General features: G+C 41.3%; 1 pseudogene; it reads right to left on the bottom strand.

Annotated features, from left to right (window-relative positions):
- Nucleotides 1-8,145: 8,145 nt before the first annotated feature.
- Nucleotides 8,146-18,045, bottom strand: LOC122643416 (annotated as a pseudogene).
- Nucleotides 18,046-20,657: the final 2,612 nt, after the last annotated feature.

Below are 20,657 nucleotides of genomic sequence, written 5' to 3'. Positions count from 1 at the left end.
TTAGCTATTTTAGGTTTGTTTGGTTTCCACAATTATGCCAAGATCAGTTCGCGCACGTTAGGCTCTGGCGGCGCACACTAGGGTTTGACGCTTTCTGAGTGGTTTTGGCTATGGCGGTCCCTCCCCCTCGGGAGGAGCACCCCCCCGATCCATCCCTTCGTGGATCTCTTGGAGGTGGGTCCTCTTTTGCGGCTGTGCTATCACGATCCTTGGCACCTCCTCGTGTTGCTATCGAGATCAAGTCACCTTCCACCCACTTTGGTGAACCTGCAGTCTTCTTCACCAGGGAAGAGGTCGTGAGCTCTGAGAAAGCCTTTGAGTCAACACTCATCGTCAAATGCAGCCATGGCAGGCCTTCCCTCTATGTGATAAAGGTCTACCTTTCGAAGAATCTCTTCCTTCAGGGAGAAGTCGCGATATCCACTTTGGATCCCCCACACGTTCTCCTACAATTCTCGACGCCGGTAGACTTCGTCAAGGTGTGGCTGAAAGAACAGATCTTCATTCAAGGTTTACGCCTGTGCTTCATGCGCTGGTCTTCTGGGTTTGTCTCCGGTTGGGAATCCCCTTTCGCCCTTGTCTGGGTGTCGCTGCCTGGGCTCCCAATCAACTTATACCAGGGGAACTTCCTAGTTTCCATTCCTGGCACGATCGGAAGGTTTCTCAAAGTAGATGGGGCTACGGCAAACTATTCTCGTACGGTGGAGGCAAGATTCTGTGTTGAGGTTGACCTGAGGAATACGCTGCCTTCAAGGGTGTGGGTGGGTTGTGGCTCTGAAGGGTTCCATCAAAAGGTTGTTTATGATCGGCTGCCCTCTTACTGTGCAGCGTGCTCGAACCTTGGCCATTCGCAAGAGGTTTGTAGAAAGCTATTGAATAGGAAAGGAGGCGCTGAACTCCTTGTCGCTACTGAAGGGCCTAAGGCTCTTGTTCAAGACTACCCAGTGGAGCCCAGCAACGGTGGGCAGCTGGGAGCTCGAGTCAAGGATGTTGTTCATTTTGGCGATGGGGCTCGTAACAGAGATGGGGTTTTCATTCCAAGAGGTGAAGGATCATCGCTTGATACAGTGGTGTTGGTTGCAGCGGTGGGTCGCGAGCAGCCTGCAACTCGGCGTCAAGGGCATCGAGGCGTTGGAGACCTACAGGGAGGCAAGACTTTTCAGGGAGTCAAGCTCTTTTAGAGAGGCAACCACCTATAGGGAAGTCAGGCGAGGTCCCAGGTGTGCAGACGACTTGTGAGGGATCAATCGAAGGAGTTGCTGGCGTCTCTGCGTTGGAGGGTGGCTCACAGTCGATGGACTTGGCTGGTTTGGATTGCTGCGTTGAGGTTACAGGCACGGGCTTGGGAATGATTGCCCCACCTGAACAGAGTTGTGGCTTGGCGACTGTTTTGGAACAGGAGATCTCACAGACTGAGGTCCTCTCGTTTACTGAGGATCCTTCGTTGACTTTAGAGGAGGGTGAAATTTCTTCTAGGAGGTTAGCACCTCCGGTTCAGGCTGGTTTTGGCAGGGCTGAAGAACTTGTGGCGCCAGGTGTTAAAGGGTGGGAATTGGTTGCTTTTGAGGATGTAGAGGGCGTCGTCTCAGTGGATGGCTGCTCGCAGTCCCTTTCCGATGGTCACTCCCCTTTCTTTGCAGGCGCGGCCTCTAGGGTAAGAGCTAAGGATGATTTCCATGTGCCTTATAGGTCGGAGACACCTTCCCTAGGCCGCGAAGCCGTGCTTGAAAGCTTTAGGAGGTTTAATGATGCTATTGAAGGTCGGATACTCAAAACGCTGGTCAGGCTGAGGGAGGAATCTGCCTCTTCACCGACAAACCCACATAGACGGAGGAGACGGGCCTCTCGGGCGCTCTTTCTAAGTGCTGCCCATGTCTACAAACGGAAGAAAATCAGGAAGAGCAAAAGGGGGAGACTGGCTAAAGAGGGACCCTCGCAGCATGTTATTTAATCGATGAGATCGCTAGGGTCCTCTTGGAATTTTCCTACATGAGTTGTTTATTCTGGAATGCCCATGGTATTGGGAATAAGCCTTCTACTAGGCGGTTGAAAACACTGATTAATATGCATAAGGTGGACATTGTGGCTATAGCTGAACCCAAGGCACAAGCCTCCAAGGCACGGGTGATCTTAAGGTGAATTGGGTTGGACTCAATCTACACTGGTGAGCATATCTGGGTTTTTTGGAGAGCTTCGGTTCAGAGCACAGTGTTGGAGGAGCATAGCCAGTTTGTGACTCTGAAGTGCGTGGATGTCAGTGTAGGGACTTATGTTGTCACTTTCCCTCATGGGCTCTGCTTAATGGTTGAAAGGAGAGAGGTGTGGGAGAGACTGGTGAGGTTCTCTTCAGCTAACGCTCTCCCCTAGTCAGTGGGAGGGGATTTTAATGCAGTGGTGTGCCCCTTGGAGAAAATAGGGGGCAGCCCTGCTTGCTCGTTAACGTTGGATGAGTTCGGTAGATTTATCAGTGATGAGGGCTATTCAGGCAATATTTTCACTTGGACAAACAACCGCTCAGGTGTGGGTAGAGTTATGGCCAGATTGGATCGTTTCTTGGTGAATCCAGCATGGTTGGCTGCCTTTCCCAGGTGTGAGGTGTCACATCTTAACAGGACATGCTCTGACCACACTCCTCTGTGGCTCTCATTTTTAGCAACTTGCAACCGTCCAGCCTTGGCCTTTAAATTCCAGCAAATGTGGTTGCTCCATCCTAATTTCATTCAATTTGTCAAGGTGTTTGGGAAGAACCGGTGCTTGGCTCCCTACTCCTTGTCCTGTTCTTGAAACTAAAGAGTCTTCGGGGGGCTCTCCAAAAGTGGAACAGAGAGGTCTTTGAGAATGTTCACCAGAAGGTTAAGGATGCTGAAGATACTGTTAGCAGATTGGAGGTTACCCATGACCAGAGCCCAAGTGAGGGGACAAAGGAGGAGCTTGTGGAGGCTAGGAATACCTTGGAAGGGGTGCTTCTTGAGGAAGAAATTTTCTGGAAACAAAAGTCCAGGGTAACCTGGCTAAGGGAGGGGGATTACAACACTAAATTTTTCCATTCCATGGTTAATATCAGAAGAAGACAAGCCAGAGTGTATAGGATTAAAGGAGAGGACGGGGAATGGATCTGCGACCCTGATGGGGTGCAGGCTGAGGCAGTGCGCCACTTCTCAGATCTTTTTGCCTCTCAGGGCAGTTTGGTGGACGAAGAACTTTTGACGCTGATTCCCAAAGTTGTTACGGAGGATGTGAATGCTGGCATGTTACTTTTGCCTACCTTGGAGGAGGTAAAGCAGGCCGTCTTCTCTTTATCTTGTGATAGTGCGCCAGGTCCCGATGACTTCTCGGGTTACTTCTTCACAGCTTGCTGGGAGGTGGTGGGCCTTCATGTCTGGTCAGCAGTAGTGGACTTCTTAGAGGGTGGGGCCCTCCTTAGAAGCTACACCTCGGCTAACCTCGTGCTCATCCCCAAGAAGGAGAATCCTAAGGTAATGGCTGATCTCTGCCCTATTAGTCTTTGCAACTTTTCTTACAAGATTATTGCCAAGATTATTGTTTCTAGGTTGGCGGGCTTGCTACCGTCTCTTGTGGAAGCGGAACAGGGTGCTTTTGTGCAGGGCAGGTGCATCCATGACAGTATCTCCATGGTCCATGAGGTTACTCAGGACCTTACCAGGAAGGCTCGGGGGGGTAATGTGATCCTCAAACTTGATATGACCAAGACCTATGACCGGTTAGAATGGAGCTTTCTTTGGCGGGTCCTCTCCAAGTTTGGCTTTTGTGAGGCTTGGATCAGATTGATCAGGAAGGCGGTGGAGAATTGTTGGTTCTCTATTGTGTTGGGTGGCAACCAATCCGGATTTTTCAAATCCTCTAGGGGGTGAGGTGGGGATCCATTGTCTCCAGCCTTTTTTATTTTGGCAGAAGAAGTGCTCAGCAAGGGAATTAAAAATTTGTTCTTGGAGGGGCACGCTTCTTACTTCAGGCTACCAAGGGGATGTCTTGGAATCTCGCATAGCATTTTTGTGGATGACACTATTATATTCACCAGGGGTCTGAAGAACTCGCTCAAGCAAATCATGGGTTTCATAGGCAAATACGAAGGTTTCTCAGGGTAGCTGGTGAACAGGCAAAAAAGTTGCTATGTGTTGGGTAGTAAAGCCTCCTTGGCTAGGGCCCATATGATTGGGGTGGTGACTGGCTTCTCTAGAAAGACGCTCCCAATCACTTACCTGGGAGCTCCTCTTTATGCTGGCAGGCTTAAAATTTGCTTCTTTGACGGTCTGGTTGGAAAAATAAGAAATACAGTGGCAGGCTAGAAGGGATGGCTACTTTCTGCTGGAGGTCGGGTCACACTCCTAAAGCATGTTCTCTCCTCTATCCTCATACATGTTCTGGCATCACTTATTCCCCCTAAGGCTGTTATTAAAAGGCTCTATGGGATTTTTGCTGATTTCCTCTGGGGCTGCTCTGAATGGGGGAAGCGAAGGCATTGGGTGTGTTGGCGGAAGGTCTGCAGGTCCCTTCAAGAAGGGGGTTTGGGGGTTCGGTTGTTGGAAGATGTTGGTCTCTTGCTCCGGCTTAAGGGCCTCTAGAAAGTCTTCACTGAGTGCTCTCTTTGGAGTGAGTTCTTCAAGGCAAAGTTCTTTAGGAATTCACATGCTGTACTGGCTGGTGGTCAAAGACTGGGCTCAAAATCCTGGCATAGTACATTGGCTTTTAAGGATTTTCTACTTCACAGGTCAAGATGGTTGCTGGGTTCGGGTAACATCTCCTTTTGGCTGGATAACTGGACGGGTGTTGGCCCTCTCCTTGATCATGTTGACACCGCGCTGCAGGTGGACCTGGACTTGAGAGTCAGGGATGTGTTGGTGGAGGACGGAGTTTGGAGGCAAGAGATCCTTGATGTCATTGACTCAGTGGCAGCCAGGGATACTGTTTCTATCCATAAGTTTGCTCCCTCTGGTAGGTGTGATGTGCTCGTATGGACCCCCTCTTCTGATGGGAACTTCACATCCAAATCGGCCTGGAATGAAGTGAGGAGTGTTTATACAGTGATTCCTTATGTGAGGTGGATCTGGAACCAGGCGGTGCCCCTGAAAGTGGGGTTTTCTCTTGATAGCACCTCAATGGAAAGATCCCCACAGATGATTCCTTAATGTCGGTGGGCATTCCATTGGCTTCCAAATACAACTGTTGTGGGAGGCCAAGGATTGAGACCTCCGACCATTGTCTTGTGTCTAGCGGTACGGCTGCCAAGGTCTAGGGGTATTTCTCTAGGCTCTTTGACATCCCCACGATCCCTTCCCAGGGCGTCCGTGATCGCATTGGACTTTGGCACGAGTCGGCTAGTTGTACCAGTGCCTGTGCTTTTATTACTCGCATACTCCCTTCCCTGATTGTTTGGGAGCTGTGGAAAGAAAGGGACTCTAGAAGGCATGGGGAAAAGCGACGCACTGATAACTCGGTGATTGAGTGCATTAAAGCCTGGGTTAAGGAGATTCAGTTCCCTCCCAAGCTTGGTGGGCAAGGTTCGGTCAGAAACGGCCTGATTCTATAGTGTTTTGGCCTCGGGGCCCCCGCTCGCAAACTGTCCTACGCCACCCTGGTGTATTGGTGTCCCCCTTTTGCCGCAGTTAAGCACAATGTGGACGGCGCTTACAGGGGTAACCCCGGTCGTCCAGGAGGGGGTGGGGGTGTCATTTGGAACTCGAGGGGAGAAGCTCTGGCAGCCTTCTCTAACTTCTACAGTATCGGTACAAATTTGATTGCTAAGCTGAGAGCCCTGAGAGACGGCTTAACCCTTTGCTAGGCCTTAGGCTACAGTGATGTGGTGGTACACTCGGACTCTGTTTCCACGGTCAGAATGATTAATCAGAAAAGGTGCAACTTGTGGAAGGGTTGGTATTGGTTTCAGGAGATTTTGGCTTTGGTCGCGGAAGGCCGGACCTCTGTGGCCTTCGCTTTCTGGGAAAGCAACAGGGCTGCTGACGGCTAGCTAACCTAGCCTGTGACTCGGGTCTGTCTTACACTTTCCATCAGGATGATATTCCCAAAGGTATGTTTCAGGTGATCCTTAGGGAGGACAAGGCTGGGTTGCCAGTCCTTAGGAGCTAGAATTGCTATTTGGCTCGCTTTGTGTGGGTTTTGAGTGGTTTTTAGACCGTGCGAGGTCGTTTCCAAGGGTTGCGGTAAGGCGGAATGTCCCCCCTGTGTATTCTTTGATTCTTTTTTGGAGATCAATAAAATGATAGGGGCTCACCCAGGTCCCAGGTAATATTCGGGATAAAAAACAAAGGTTTGTTTGGTTTAAGTTTCCATACTTTGTCATTTTTTGTTTTGGCTTAAAATCTCTCATTGATCAATTTGGATTAATTTCCAATGAAGTTTATTCAATTTTCAATTTTCTATTCTATTATTAGCTCAACTTCCATTGTAAACTTTTTGAGAGGGGGGGGGGGGTTCAAATCATCCATTATAAGTTAAAGTAATGCCTAGGGAATGCCCTTTAACAAGTTTTTCTTCTGAGTCAACATAGTTTTATTTAGGGTAAGGCCAATTTTAGCATTGATTGAAAGATGATCAAATGATAAAGAAATAGAGAGAGAGAGAGAGAGAGAGAGAGAGAGAGAGAGTGAGTGATGGGGGGTTTGTTCATGTTTACCCTGTGAAAATTAACCAAGGAGTTCGTGATTGATTAACTGAACTCAAATCCTTTGCTATCCATTGGTACTGTAACAATGTTTAATTTTATTAGAATGTGATTAAAATGAAATAATTTAAGGAATAAAACATCATGAGAAAGAAAGATTATCTAATATATTACCTGTTCAGAATTGGGGCTCCAATCATGCTCAGTAGAAATTACAGTGAAATGAACAGGACCTTGCTCTATGGAATACCATGGTTTGTCCTTATCAGTTGTGGGGATTGGAAAATATGTCTCACACACTACTACACATTCTCCTCCCGAGTCTGGTGTGATGTAAACCGATCCTGAGTCTATATAATCTCTGTAAAATTGTTATAACCAACGGATATCACTATCATGCATGGTACTTGTGTAGTTTGTACGCAAGGACATTATCTCCTCAAATCTTATGGTTTTTCTTTATATTGTAAGTAACACAAGATTGAAATTGTGGGGGCGTGTGGAGCTCATACATCAATGTTTGCATATCAAGTTTCATTCCAATTGGAGTTGACCAAGCGGTAAAATGAAGTATTGAAAAATTAAGGTCTACAGAGTGGGTACAAGGCAAGAAATGGATAGTTGCATACGCATACACGGGAGGTATATGATTGAATTTGAGTCAAATTTGTCACATCATTCTTTGAGAAGAATTCCAATTGCGCACACAGTTATATTTATATGTTCCTTTATGGGCATACCACATGGTGCACATTGAGTGGTAGTGGATTTTGGTCCACATCAATATAAAATCGTCCACTACCATAAAAACGGAGTTAATGTTTCCCAAATGTGCTTGAAATATCGTAAGGGCAACAAATCTGGCATAGTTTAGTTGTTGATTAGTCCAAGAGTAATTTCACATATAATAAGCTCTTATTTACCTATCAAAAAAAAAAAAAAAGCTCTTATTCGATGGTATCTTATGTAAGAATGTAAGATTTTCATTAGGTGGGCTAGCAAAGTCCAATATTTGGTTTCGAAAACCAGTTTAGAGGTGTTGACTAAGGGTGGGGTGAGCATGATCCAATACTTATAAGTGATCATTAGTTTAGTATTGGGTCACATTAAGTACACCTTAATGGTATGAAATTTAGTTTTATGTGTGGGCCTATAGTATGATTCCTTTAATGGTAAAGGAAGCCAATTTGTGTTTCAGGGTTAGTCCCTACCCTCACTCATATATATAGTTCACATTGGCCCATTAAATGAGGAGCATAGCGAAATTGAGAAGAAGATAGATCGGACCAACAAGAGAGATGTTGTGAAGGGAACCAAAAGGCAAAGGGAAGCTTTTCCACACCAAAACATGGATTCAAGTACACCTCCCAATCTCATTGATTATTGTTCTTGCGAACTCATTGACGTCCATAGTTGTGCTTCCGCATAAATTTTATTTATCACCTTAAATTTACCTTTACATATTTTGGTGACTAGAAGTAGCATCTCTCTCTCTCTCTCAACCATAATGGTATATTGGAGATTGAAAATCTTATTGAGCATAGAAGCCTAGTAGTACGTCCTTAGTTTTTGATCACGCGGAAGCTATCTTCAACCATCCTTTTCTTTGAGTTCACATACTGAACGTGGCAAGAGAAGTTAGAATCAGTTAAGTTTATAAATAAGGAGCGAAAGAAATATAATATCATTAAATACGGATAAAGAAATTTGACTTGGATCACAAACACTGGTTCATTAGATGGCTTACGAAATGTGATTAGTATTTTGTTAATCCCTAACAGTTACGAGTCATCATTTATATACATCTAAAATTAATTCTCCCTTTCTTTGTTTGGTAAAAAAATTAGTTCTCTTGGATTGTCTTGATGATGTATTTCCTTGTTTATTTTTTATTTTTTTGAAAATTTATATTCTTAGAAATCAAGAAAATTAAAGATAAACCTGTTTAAAAATTTACCAAGAAACAGTGTGAAATATGCTTGTCATATACGCTTCTTTGGTTTTCAGTTAGTAAGAATGGGGATTTGGTTCTTAATGTACTAACCTCAACCTTTATCTCTTGCTTTGTTGCGTGAAATCTTGCATACCCAAATGCGGGAACCCTTACTAAGCTCCAACTACCAACCTGTTCAAACCAAAGAACATACATACTTAACATAAAATACAAAGCATTCTTATTTTATTTAGCATAAAAAAAAAAGACATACCCAGTGCACAAGGCTCCCGCCACTGTAGGGTCTGAGGAGGGTCTAGGAAAAAGAAAATCAAACCAAAGAATTGAAAGAAGAGAGGAAACCCATTTACTTGCCTTGCTAGGGAAGTTGTCCAATTCAAATCCTGCCATTCCAATGACTACATGAACTGGAGCACTGTACTTAGTATTATCATATGTGTCAGTCCCATTGGTATCTTTCGTAGGCATGGCCTTGCAGTCATTTTGATAAACTGCACACATTCTTTCATAGTTATGAACATGGCCCCAGAGAGCTAGATCCACCTGATTCATGTTGACAACTGAGTCATTAATTTTCTAAATTAATTAGACGCGTTAGATTATATTGAGTATCTAAAATCATGTGTTAATGTAGATTTTAAGTTATAACATTTCTTGAAAAATTCGAACTCCCCAATCTTGGATCACCTTACTACTAATGTATCAAATTAAAACAGTTTACTTACCTTATTGTCCATTAGTAAAGGCTCTACCGCTGTGACAAACTTTGTATCCACACTTGGAAGTAGTCCTCCTGATACTGATGAATACATAGGTCGGTGTCTGCATCAGCAAATGTTTCAATAGATAATATTTATGATCCTATGAAAACAAGAAATACTTGAAATAATCAAAATTGTAGACAGAGATAACTAATCAAATCAATAATCAAAAGACAACATATACAAATTGGAACATTTTAGTTTATTTGATCAGAAAATGTAAATTATTGTTTCTAGTTATTGTTGCTGCTGTTATTGTTGTTCTTATTCCTGTTGTTTGTAGACAACAGAAGTTAGCCTAAGGAAATATTTTTTCTTACTCTGTTGTTTCATAATTTTTATGCCACCTACCTTCTTAAAATCTAAGACCCAGAAACACTATGGTTAGGTGAATTGCTACGGCAAAATTTTGACTTATTATAGATCATTTAAATAATCCCCAAAACTTCATCAGATAGATAGAGACTAATAGATGTGTGCATAACAAGCCAAACAAGTTATGGGGATAAAGATTCTAGGATATGCATTATATTCAAGTATGGAATGACATGGAATGATTGTAATATCGTGGTTGACAATAATCTCCTTATGCAATTGTTTATCTATTTTAGGTTTGTTTGGTTTAAGTTTCCATACTTTGTCATTTTTTCTTTTGGCTAAAAATCTCTAATTAATCAATTAGGATTAATTTCCAGTGAAGTTTATTCAATTTTCAATTTTCTACTCTATTATTAGCTCAATTTCCATTGTAAACTTTTTGAGAGGAGGGGAGGGGGTTTCAAATCATCCATTATAAGTTAAAGTAATGCCTAGGGAATGCCCTTTAACATGTTTTTCTTCTGAGTCAACATGGTTTTATTTAGGGTAAGGCCAATTTTAGCATTGATTGAAAGATGATCAAATGATAAAGAAATAGGGAGAGAGAGAGAGAGAGAGATGGGGGGTTTGTTCATGTTTACCCTGTGAAAATTAACCAAGGAGTTCGTGATCGATTAACTGAACTCAAATCCTTTGCTATCCATTGGTACTGTAACAATTTTTAATTTTATTAGAATGTGATTAAAATGAAATAATTTAAGGAATAAAACATCATGAGAAAGAAAGATTATCTAATATATTACCTGTTCAGAATTGGGGCTCCAATCATGCTCGGTAGAAATTACAGTAAAATGAACAGGACCTTGCTCTATGGAGTACCATGGCTTGTCCTTCTCAGTTGTGGGCATTGGAAAATATGTCTCATACACTACTCCACATTCTCCTCCTGAGTCTGGTGTTATGTAAACCGATCCTGAGTCTACATAATCTCTGTAAAATTGTTATAGCCAACAGATATCACTATCAGGCATAGTACTTGTACAGTTTGTAGGCAAGGACATTATGTCGTTAAATCTTATGGTTTTCCTTTATATTGTAAGTAATACAAGATGCAAATTGTGGGGGCATGTGGAGCTCAGGCATAAATGTTTGTTTATCAGGTTTCATTCCAGTTGGAGTTGACCATGCGGCAAAATCAAGTATTGAAAAATTAAGGACTAAAGAGTGGGTACAAGGCAAGAAATGGATAGTTGCATACGCATACACGGGAGGTATATGATTGAATTTGAGTCAAATTTGTCACATCATTAATTCTTTCACATAGCATAAATAATCATATAGGTGATCGATCTGTTCTCATAAAACATTTCCAAGTGAGCCAATCTAGAAGAATTTGATATGCTTGGGAGATAATCCTAAAGTGACCCACTAACTTAATTACTACAGGCATCCATTTCTTGTCTAACCAATCTTTGGTCCTGACTTCTGAACTTGCCTTGTGTAGGTATGCAAGATGGAGGGCGTCCTGCTATACCCAAGGGGGAGGACAAAAATGGATTTGCAATCTAAAATGCCTTCCGGTGATACACTCACTCTTGTCATAGGAAAGTGCATTGAGTAAAAGGAAAAATAGAGTCGCCACCTAGATTAGGGCTTAGGGATCCATAAATGGTGCCCCTCCTTTGTAGAAGAGGCACTAAGTTAATTCAAAGAATCAATAGTTGGTCTGCCCCAGATCTCTAAGTATAAAGTTACGTTTGGGGAAGGTGTTAGGTATCCCCAAAATGCCCGGCAGGAAGCGATCTTCCTAGACCATACACTAGTTGTATACTTGTTTATACATGTAATGCACCCGATTAATCTAATTGGAATTAATGTATTAATCTTAATTATTAATTCTGAATTATGTGATTAACTATATTATGCAACCTAGTTGACCTAATTAATGCATTTTACCATGAGTTGGAAACCCTAACTCTAGCCAACGCTGAGGTGAACCCCTCAAGACTGATTTAAACTTATACTGTGTTTGGCACAATAAGCATGTAATATGCGACAAACGCCTACGAACGCAAAACAGCTAGACTGCCCTAAAGGGACCAGTATGTAAGAAGATGCATGGAACCTTACCTGGATCCTCAAGAATGCCGAAATACACCTTGTTGACATCAAAATAATATAAGGGGAGGGAGAAAAATATATTTGCATATTTTTTATGAAAATTACCAAAATACCCTTGAAGAGAGAAAATGGCAAAGGTTGGCCAAAAACATTCTTTTATCCAAGAGGGGTCCTTGTAATGCCTAAACAAACTTGAAATAATTTGATATGCCTTAAAAGAAATTTGTCAAATTATAAATCCCATTTTACACCGGTGTCACCAAAGTTACTGAAATGCCACTAGGGTGGGGGGCGGAATACAATTTTATGCATGGAAAACTAGAAAAGGAATGCACAAGCACAGAGATTTTTCCAAATTCATTTAGAAACAAGATGGAATGCATAAAAAGTAACTTATGTAATTTTGGGGGATTTTTCATATTTTTTTGGAGATTGAGCCAACAAATTACCAAAATGACCTTAATGCGGGAAATATACCCTGTAAGAGCACTTAAAGCACTAAAAATGACCAAGACATACATTAACCCTTGAGAACAGTGAAACATAGCTAGAACCGGATATGGACAGTTCTATTAGAGTTCATTCTTGAACAGAAATCCATTTTTATTTATTTCATCTATTCCATGACCGGAATAGGGAGATATACATCACTTCCGTGCTCCTAATTGACCATTGAGAAACGTGATGCCCTATAGGGGAAAACATTGCACGAAGATGGTTGGCTAGGTAGTGCAGTTGAGGTTGTTAGCCTAGCTTGAGTGTTTCCAATGATTGATTTTGTCCTCTGTTCAAAGAACCCATGTGGTGCTTGAATTAGATTCAATGTTTTAATCATTCCCATCCACCCGGACGGGAAAGGAAGGTTTCTCCGAAATCAATCAGTAGTACATCCCACGCTTGATTGGCGAAGGGTAGCGGAGAATTTTGAATATTGGAATTTCAATAACAACTGCTCAGTCCTCAATTGGTAAGGATCTTCATCAAGGGTAAATCACTGTATACACCACGCAGACTGTCCGTCATGGAATTTGAAAGAGGGGAATTGAATCTCCTTAGAAACTAATCCTTTAGATTTCACACTTAGGAGATCGAGACACAATCCCAAGGCTATGGGAAAATTAGGTATATGTTGTGGTAAACCACAAGAAGTAAGTGAGATAGGATGAGGTAAAGCCTTAGACCGGTCAAAAGAGCCTCTGTAATACAAGATTAGACAGGTAGGAATCATTCGGCATGTAGTGAACTGCTAGATAAATCAGCACAGCTATAGAAGCCGTTGAAAACCGAACATTTGAAGCAGCCCCTATTTGAGTAAAGATCGGACCAAGGGCATGGTTTGTGCCTATGAGGAGGAGGAGGAGGTGGGCTAAAAGCGCCTAGTTCAAAGAGAAGAAATTCTGAGTTCATGCCGCGACAATCTATATGGAAGGGCAGTTTTGTTGGTGCATTCCTGTTGAGACCCTATGTTGGAAGCAACTTCTTGTCTGTTTAGACCACAAATTACTAAACATCTGGAAAAGCTCTATTGCCATTCAAGAGGTAATCCACATGGATGAGAAAAAATTTTGCTGCTACAAAGCTAGCAACCAAGGAAATGAAATAATTAACTTCCCCTTTGGATTCATAAAGGGAGGAGAGAGATAGAAACAGAGGAGCATTGGATAAAAACATTTTCCCATTGTTGCAACTAGTTTGAAGAAGATAACATAAATGCAGGTGAAGGTTCAGGTCCGGTACCTCTCATGGTTTCCTATTGCAGTCATGTATGAAACATGAGATCCCAAAGGGCCAATTTGGTGAAGGAAGTAATCCCATTCCACTAAGAATCCAGTTGCGTAGCTTATGTCTCCAATGTGGAAAATGGAATCAACATTGCTTGATGCAACTTCTTGGGCCATGGCATCTACCACTGATATTGATCCTGGCTGATCATTTGATAATATAACCTCTAATAATAGAATGTATTGCGTGAACATGGACTAGAATAGAAGATTGTACAAACATTTATAGAATAAGTAATTATCTTAAGGGAATAGAAGATTTTTTTTTTTGAGATTATTACCTGAATGTAGTGCTCAACGGAGCCATCATGGGGGGCTTTTCCCAAGTCCCCAAAAGCAAGAAATTTGAGCTCAGGTGACCTCCTGCTGGTGGGGTTCTAAATTGAATTTTATCACTCCAACCAATAGAATCACTGCATTATGAGAATAGTTACGTATTTGTAATGTAGGATTACAACATAATTTTCCAAAATATTTGGTATGTTTAGACAAAAAAATAATAATAATAATACATAACATTAAAATGGAAAAAAAAAAAATTACCTTCCATATCTATAGTAATAAGATGTTGCAGGTTGGAGTCCGGTCATCACTGCTGAATGGATGTAGCCAGGGTCATGCCACCCGAAATCCTTAGCTGGGCTATTTAACAGATAATCTACATAACAATTTAATTTGAAACAATCAAACAAGTCCATACAATCTAGGTTCAAATCTGTTGGAGGCTATCAGATGGTTCTTCTCCAACTCTTACATGCCTAGATCAATGAATTCAAAATTTATTTTCCTTACTCTTCAATATAATCAGCTTGTTGGATTTAGTGGATATAGGGCTATTGCTTTATGTAACTTACTTTACAAGTTTATTTCCAAGATAATTTCCAATAGACTCCAAAGAGTGGTGAATCATTTGGTTTCCAAAAATTAAATTGTCTTTATAAAAAAGCGATCCATTGTTGATAATATCTTGGTATGCTATGATGTGACAAGGGGTGTAATGAATGCAATCTTTCTTACTCATCAGCAATTTTGAAGGTGGACATCCATAAGGCTTATAACTCTTTGAAGAGAATTAACGGAAGCCCTGCTAGTTATTTTTCTGGGGGTAGGGGCATTCGATAAGGAAATCTAATATCCCCTATCTCTTGTAACTATGGAAAGCCTCTTTTGTTAGGGTTTAGGGTTTTAAGCACTGGTTGCTTAAAGCATTACACCTTGTGTATCAAGTTTGGAATACCCAGGCTACTACCTCCAGCTAGTATTTATAGGGAAACTAGGGTTTAGGTCAGATGGACTAATTACTAGATTACCCCTCATAGCCTGAGCCATAATACATGTAGGATTATATTAGAACATATACAGAGATATATTATCATAATACCCTTACATCTTTGTCAAGCTGAATGGTCAGGTGAAAAACCATAGAATCCAGCTTATCCCTAGATGCAAGCCCATAACTCTGTCTAACATGGTATTCGCAGATGACTTGATGGTTTTTGTGAAGGCTGGTTGTAGGCCAGTGTCTTCAATCATTGTTACTTTGTTGGAGTTCTCCCTTATATCAGAATTTTCACTGAACAATTTTAAGTCCTATAATAGTCTTGGAGATGTTCAACCCCATTTACAGAATCAATTGGTGGAGTTCAAAGGCTTTTCTTACACAGAGCTTCTCATTAGGTACCTTGGAGTCCCCTTAATTTCGGGCAAGTTCAAAGTTGCGTGTATTCCTCTTACTTATTTTGTCAAGAAGCAACTAGAAGGGTGGAAGGACCCAACTCACTTCATTTGTGTTGCAAGGTGGTTACATATATAGGTCAGGTTTATTTGGTATCCTAGGGTGTCAACTCGTAGTTGGAGTCTATGTCCTATGGCGCCCGTGTTCATTATGATGTCGGATTAGACAGGTTAGTAGTGGTTTGCTCCATTCTCAGGTAGCGTGGGTAGGACCCTCACTCTCTTCCTCAGTGGACCTTCTATGTGTTTGAGATCAGATGGGCAGCAATGATAGACTTAGACAGCGTTTGGTAAATGTCTGAACAGCGTTCAGAACAGGTTTTTCGTTCTTTAAGAACAAAAAAAGGTGAAATTGCGTTTGCCTTGACGATTCGTTTTTTTGTTCTTTAAGAACGAACCAAAGGAATCTTTGAGGTAAAGAACAAAGAACAAATGCATCGCGATTGACGAGTAAAAACCCGTGAGCAAGCCTCGAAGACAAAAAAGCAAACTCAAAAGGCAGATCTAGGGAAGGAAGAGGAGGAGGAGGCGAATTTGCAGGTAGATCTCCTCTCTCTCTCTCGCTTCCTCTCTCTGCTCTCTCTACCTCTCACTCTCCCTGTCCTGTTTTCTCTCTCTCTCTCACTCTCTCTGTTTCTCTCTCTCTCGGTCGTTTGTTGGGATGAAGACCTAACTACGGATTTTTCTCCTTTGTCTCAGGATTTGGAGCAACAACCCTAACAATTGAAGGTTTCTGCTGCAGTGGTCCTCCCTAGCACGACCCTATCTGCAACTGAAGTTCACAACAACGAAGGTGACTTGAGACCTCTCTCCCTCTCTCTGTAATTAGATCTTTGATTTTCGTTTTTCTTTCCGATTTTAGTAGATTAACTATGATGAACAGTAGCTGTTGTAATGGCTGTTTGTTTTCTAGAATTTGTTCTGAAATAATAAAACTTGATTTAGTTGGGTTTATTTTTCTTTCTTTTCTCTATTTACCTGATATTTTGGTGTACGTTCTATGGGTAATATATTGCAAAAATTGCTTTGTATGTGTTTGTGTGTGTGTGTGTGTGTGTCTCAGAGAGAGAGAGAGAGAGAGAGAGATGGATTTGTTGGTTAATTGAACTTGGAGAAACAAGTTGCAGGTGGAGAGAAAGGGCCTTGAGGGGATACGGTCAATGACAGATCTTATCTCTGAGCCTTTCTTCTCAAATCCTTCTATTTTCTTCTTCATTTATTTGTTCTCCAACTCTGCTTCTTCTTATCTCCTACATAGGTCTCACAACAAGGTATATGGGATATACCTTCAGATTCTGCAATCAAGCAGTATCATTTCATTTATGAGACTGACTGGAACAAAATACATAACAGTCTTTCTTCAAATTGGATGGGAAATAAACAGGAAGTAATAGACAAAGAGAGATGAAAATTGAAAACAGAGAAGATGATTTAGTAAGATGGATAAGAAACAGAAAAGAAAGAGAAGGAACAAAAAGATTTTAGTATTACTTCCTTTATTCAAACTAGGGCACAAATCACAGCTAGGAGTTTGATTTTGGACAAGCTTTCTGAAAGCGACAGTTAGGAATTTGTGAAGAGTAAGAGATGATTTCAGCTCTCATTTTGAAATTTCCAGGTAGCATAGATCCACAGAAGTATGAAAATAGAAGGCATTGGATGAAACGATTTGAGAGATTTAGATAATGATTAGAAAGGAGACAGACTGGCAGGGTATAGAAGCTCCCTTTTCTGGTTTTGCACACGACACTATTGCAAAATCAACCAAAATATTTGTGGAAATCCAGTCAGTCATGGAAGCTTTTGATAATAATTCTATGGTCAATCTCAGATTTTCAGCTTTTGATAATAATGCTATAGTTCACGAAAGTTCAACTACAATTTTGAGATCTTAAGCAATAAGAAGTTTTGGCTGAGTTGGTCCTTCATTCCATTTGTTTGCGCATAACACTTGGAAAATTACACATTATTTTTCTTTCGAAAAGTTGTGCTCCTTTAAGTTCCTTATATTCTAATTTGTAAGTAGTTGTTTACTTCCTTAGTTTTTATTTATACCTGGTTCAATGGCAAAAGTTAATGAGGAAGGCTAATTATGGACTATTTTATAACAATGAAAGGAGATCAACAGAAATGAGAGCCTGCATTCCATTTATTTTCCAATAATGCACTAGTAAAGGACAATGTTGTTTTTTTACCCTGAATAAGTTATGCTACTCAAAGTTCCTTTGGTCTAATTTGCTTAGTTGCTTTTTCCATATTTTTTATTTGGAATTGGTTCATTGTCAAGAATTCATGAGGGAGGTTAAAAGATGGTAGGGATTCATTTTTGTATTTCATCTGTCAGAATTTGCCACTGGCTTTACTTCATTGCCCATGCTTTGAGTTGGATCTTGGCATGCATGGGCAATGGCTCTTTTATCTTACTGTCATCCTTACACTAAAACATAACCTTTCTTTTTTTGCTTTCATAACAAACAGCCAGGAGAATTGAGATAGTCTCCTTTCACTTGTTAAGGTTTGCTTATTGAGGGGAAAACAAAGCAAAACAATGTCTGTCTATGAGCTTTATACTCTTTCTTTCACTTTTTGCCTTTGCTCCATTATGCTTCTCCCACAAGAACAATGGTGGTTACCTGTATCCACAGTTCTATGACCATTCATGCCCAAAAGCCCAAGAGATTGTGAAGTCAGTTGTTGCAAAGGCTGTTGCAAAAGAGACTTGGATGGCTGCCTCATTGCTCAGACTCCATTTTCATGACTGTTTTGTTAAGGTTCTGTCTTTCTTCATAATCCACACTAAATGTGTCACTAGAAGACTAATAACATAACTTCATTGCTATCACCTCACCACCTTTTACTGTTTCTTTTATACATATAGTTCTTTTCTTCTCCTACTAAGCCTAATGGATGATTTCTGAATTATAGGGCTGTGATGGATACATTCTGTTAGACAGCAGTGCCACCATCATCAGTGATTTCCGAAATATAGGGTTGTGATGGATCCATTCTGTTTACAGGCTGAACAGATTGTATGTTTTTTGCATGTATAGACTGGTGGTCCTAGCTAGGAAGTACCACTGGAAAGAACACAGTAAATTAATTAACAATACTTTATCCTGTGTCCCCTAATCAATGAGTACTTGATGGGTCTTTAGCTCAAATTGGTAGAGCACCTGGAACATGAGCATGTTCCAAGGGGATGGTGGTTCGAATCCACCAAGGCCCAATTTTTATTCAACTATTCATAGCATTGTCAGTTATGACACTAATACACACAAGAACACAATTTTAATGGCATTTTCTAAATTTGGCATATTTTTATAATTACTTTGGTTATGTTAATGAGATATTTTAATATGCTAAGGTTGGTAAGAGAGAAAAGAATTTTACAAGTATTTTTTGATGTAATTTAGAAGGAAATGGCAGTATTGTAATTAACATCAAATAGGGAAGAACAAGTTTTACCAAACACCATTTTCGTTCTGAGCGGCATTCTTGAGACCGTTACCAAATAGTCATTTTTGGTCTCAGAACGCTGTTCTAAACAAAGAACGCCCGTTCTTTGTTCAGACATTTACCAAACGTAGCCTTTGTGAGACAGACTCTAATTGGTTGTTTTCCTCTAAAACGGTCTGAGAGCTTTTGTGAAGCCCCCACCTTAAGCTGCCTTGGACATCTTCCATTTGGTTACATAATTGTATCAATCCTTCACTTCTCCCTTCTAACCAAGGACCAACATTAGAAACGATCTGTTCAAGTTCCTCCCTATTGTTGTTTTTGTTGAATGGGCTTGGAAAGTTGGGACCATCTATTTTTTCGAACGCCCTTTTACCTTCGAAATCTTGGGAATAATCATAAGGATATGCTCGCCCTTGAGGGGTGTTGCAATAAGTATGGTGTTGGAGGCTAAGAGGGTGGAGAGAGCATCCAAAGGAGGTCGGATATGAAGTATTTTCAAGCTAGCCTTCTCCAGTACTATTGACTACATTTGGAGGGAAATGAATTTTCAAATCTATCGAAATAAAATTAGCATCTTACTGTTTATTAGGGGTGTCAACGGGCCAGGCTGGGCCGAGCTTGACCTAAACTCTAGCCCAACCCTAGGAGCCTTAAACTAAACCCAAGCCCAGCCCGGCCATGCCAAGGTCAAGCATACCCTCAACCCAACCCGACCCTAGCAGGGTTTTTCCAAGCCTGGCCCAACCCTGATTGATCCTGAATAACAGGTCCATTGAGTTTTGAAAATAAAAATGCCCAATCACAACCCACTTAATAAAGCCCAGACTACAAAAAATAGAGGTAAAATTAAGCAAAGTTCATACCAAGACTTAAACCTGTGACTACTTGGTCATAATAACAACCTTAACCATTACAACAAGGGTGACAATTAATATACTACTTGACACCTCTAAAGTTTGAAATTATTACTTGAAGCCCCTTACATTGAAGATTTCTTATAATTAACCCCTAGATAGTATCAGTTCAGTGATGTCATCATCATAGGTTAGAAAAAACTTAAATACCCAAACTACCCTTTAAGGATGGTGAATTGACCCTTCACCTTTTCACCAAATTGGCCTTCTTCTAAGTAGGGGTGTCAATGGGTCGGGTTGGGCCGGGCCTGCCTAAACCCTGACCCGACCCTAGAGGCCTTAACCCGACCCGACCCGACCCGACCTGTCAGTGTCAAGAAACTCTCACCACTGACCCCACCGCCGGGTCGGGCCGATCGGGTTGGTCTTGATTTATGGCACCGTCCACGTGTCTCATTAGACCATGTTTTTGTAACATAGGATCTCAACCTATGGGACAACTAATAAATATGTTGAAAAAAATGGCGTGTGTATAAACTCTCTCTACAATTGTAATCGTGTCCCCTCAATAGGCCTGGAAGCTTATAGGGCTACAACTAAATAACAATCATGTCAGTGACTCTTTTTATGGTCCGATCAAAATAGTAGATGATCTACTCTTTTTATGGGTTCCCACTTCATGATGATGACAAAGCTAGTAGTTATCTCTGTACAATTCTCTTATGTTTTTTTTTTGTCAAGAAAATATTTATATTAAGTATATAATATATATATATATATGTAATATTACATACCTATAATTAATACAGGGTCGGGTCGGACCGGGCCGGGCTAGGCCGAGGATCTAAACCCTGACCCGACCCGACCCGACCCGACCCTACCAGGGTCAGACTATAACTAAACCCAAACCCGCCCTCAGGGTCAAAAAATCAGGGTCGGGCCCGGGCCGGGCTCAGGGCGGGTTCGGGCGGGTTCGGGCCAGTCGGGCTTTATTGACACCCCTACTTCTAAGTGACTTCAATCGTTACTTCAGCC

Source organism: Telopea speciosissima, chromosome 10 (assembly GCF_018873765.1).
Source record: "Telopea speciosissima isolate NSW1024214 ecotype Mountain lineage chromosome 10, Tspe_v1, whole genome shotgun sequence".
Classification (NCBI taxonomy): domain Eukaryota; kingdom Viridiplantae; phylum Streptophyta; class Magnoliopsida; order Proteales; family Proteaceae; genus Telopea; species Telopea speciosissima.
The sequence above is the reverse complement of the archived record's forward strand: the minus strand, read 5'-3'. Positions and strand labels throughout refer to the sequence as shown.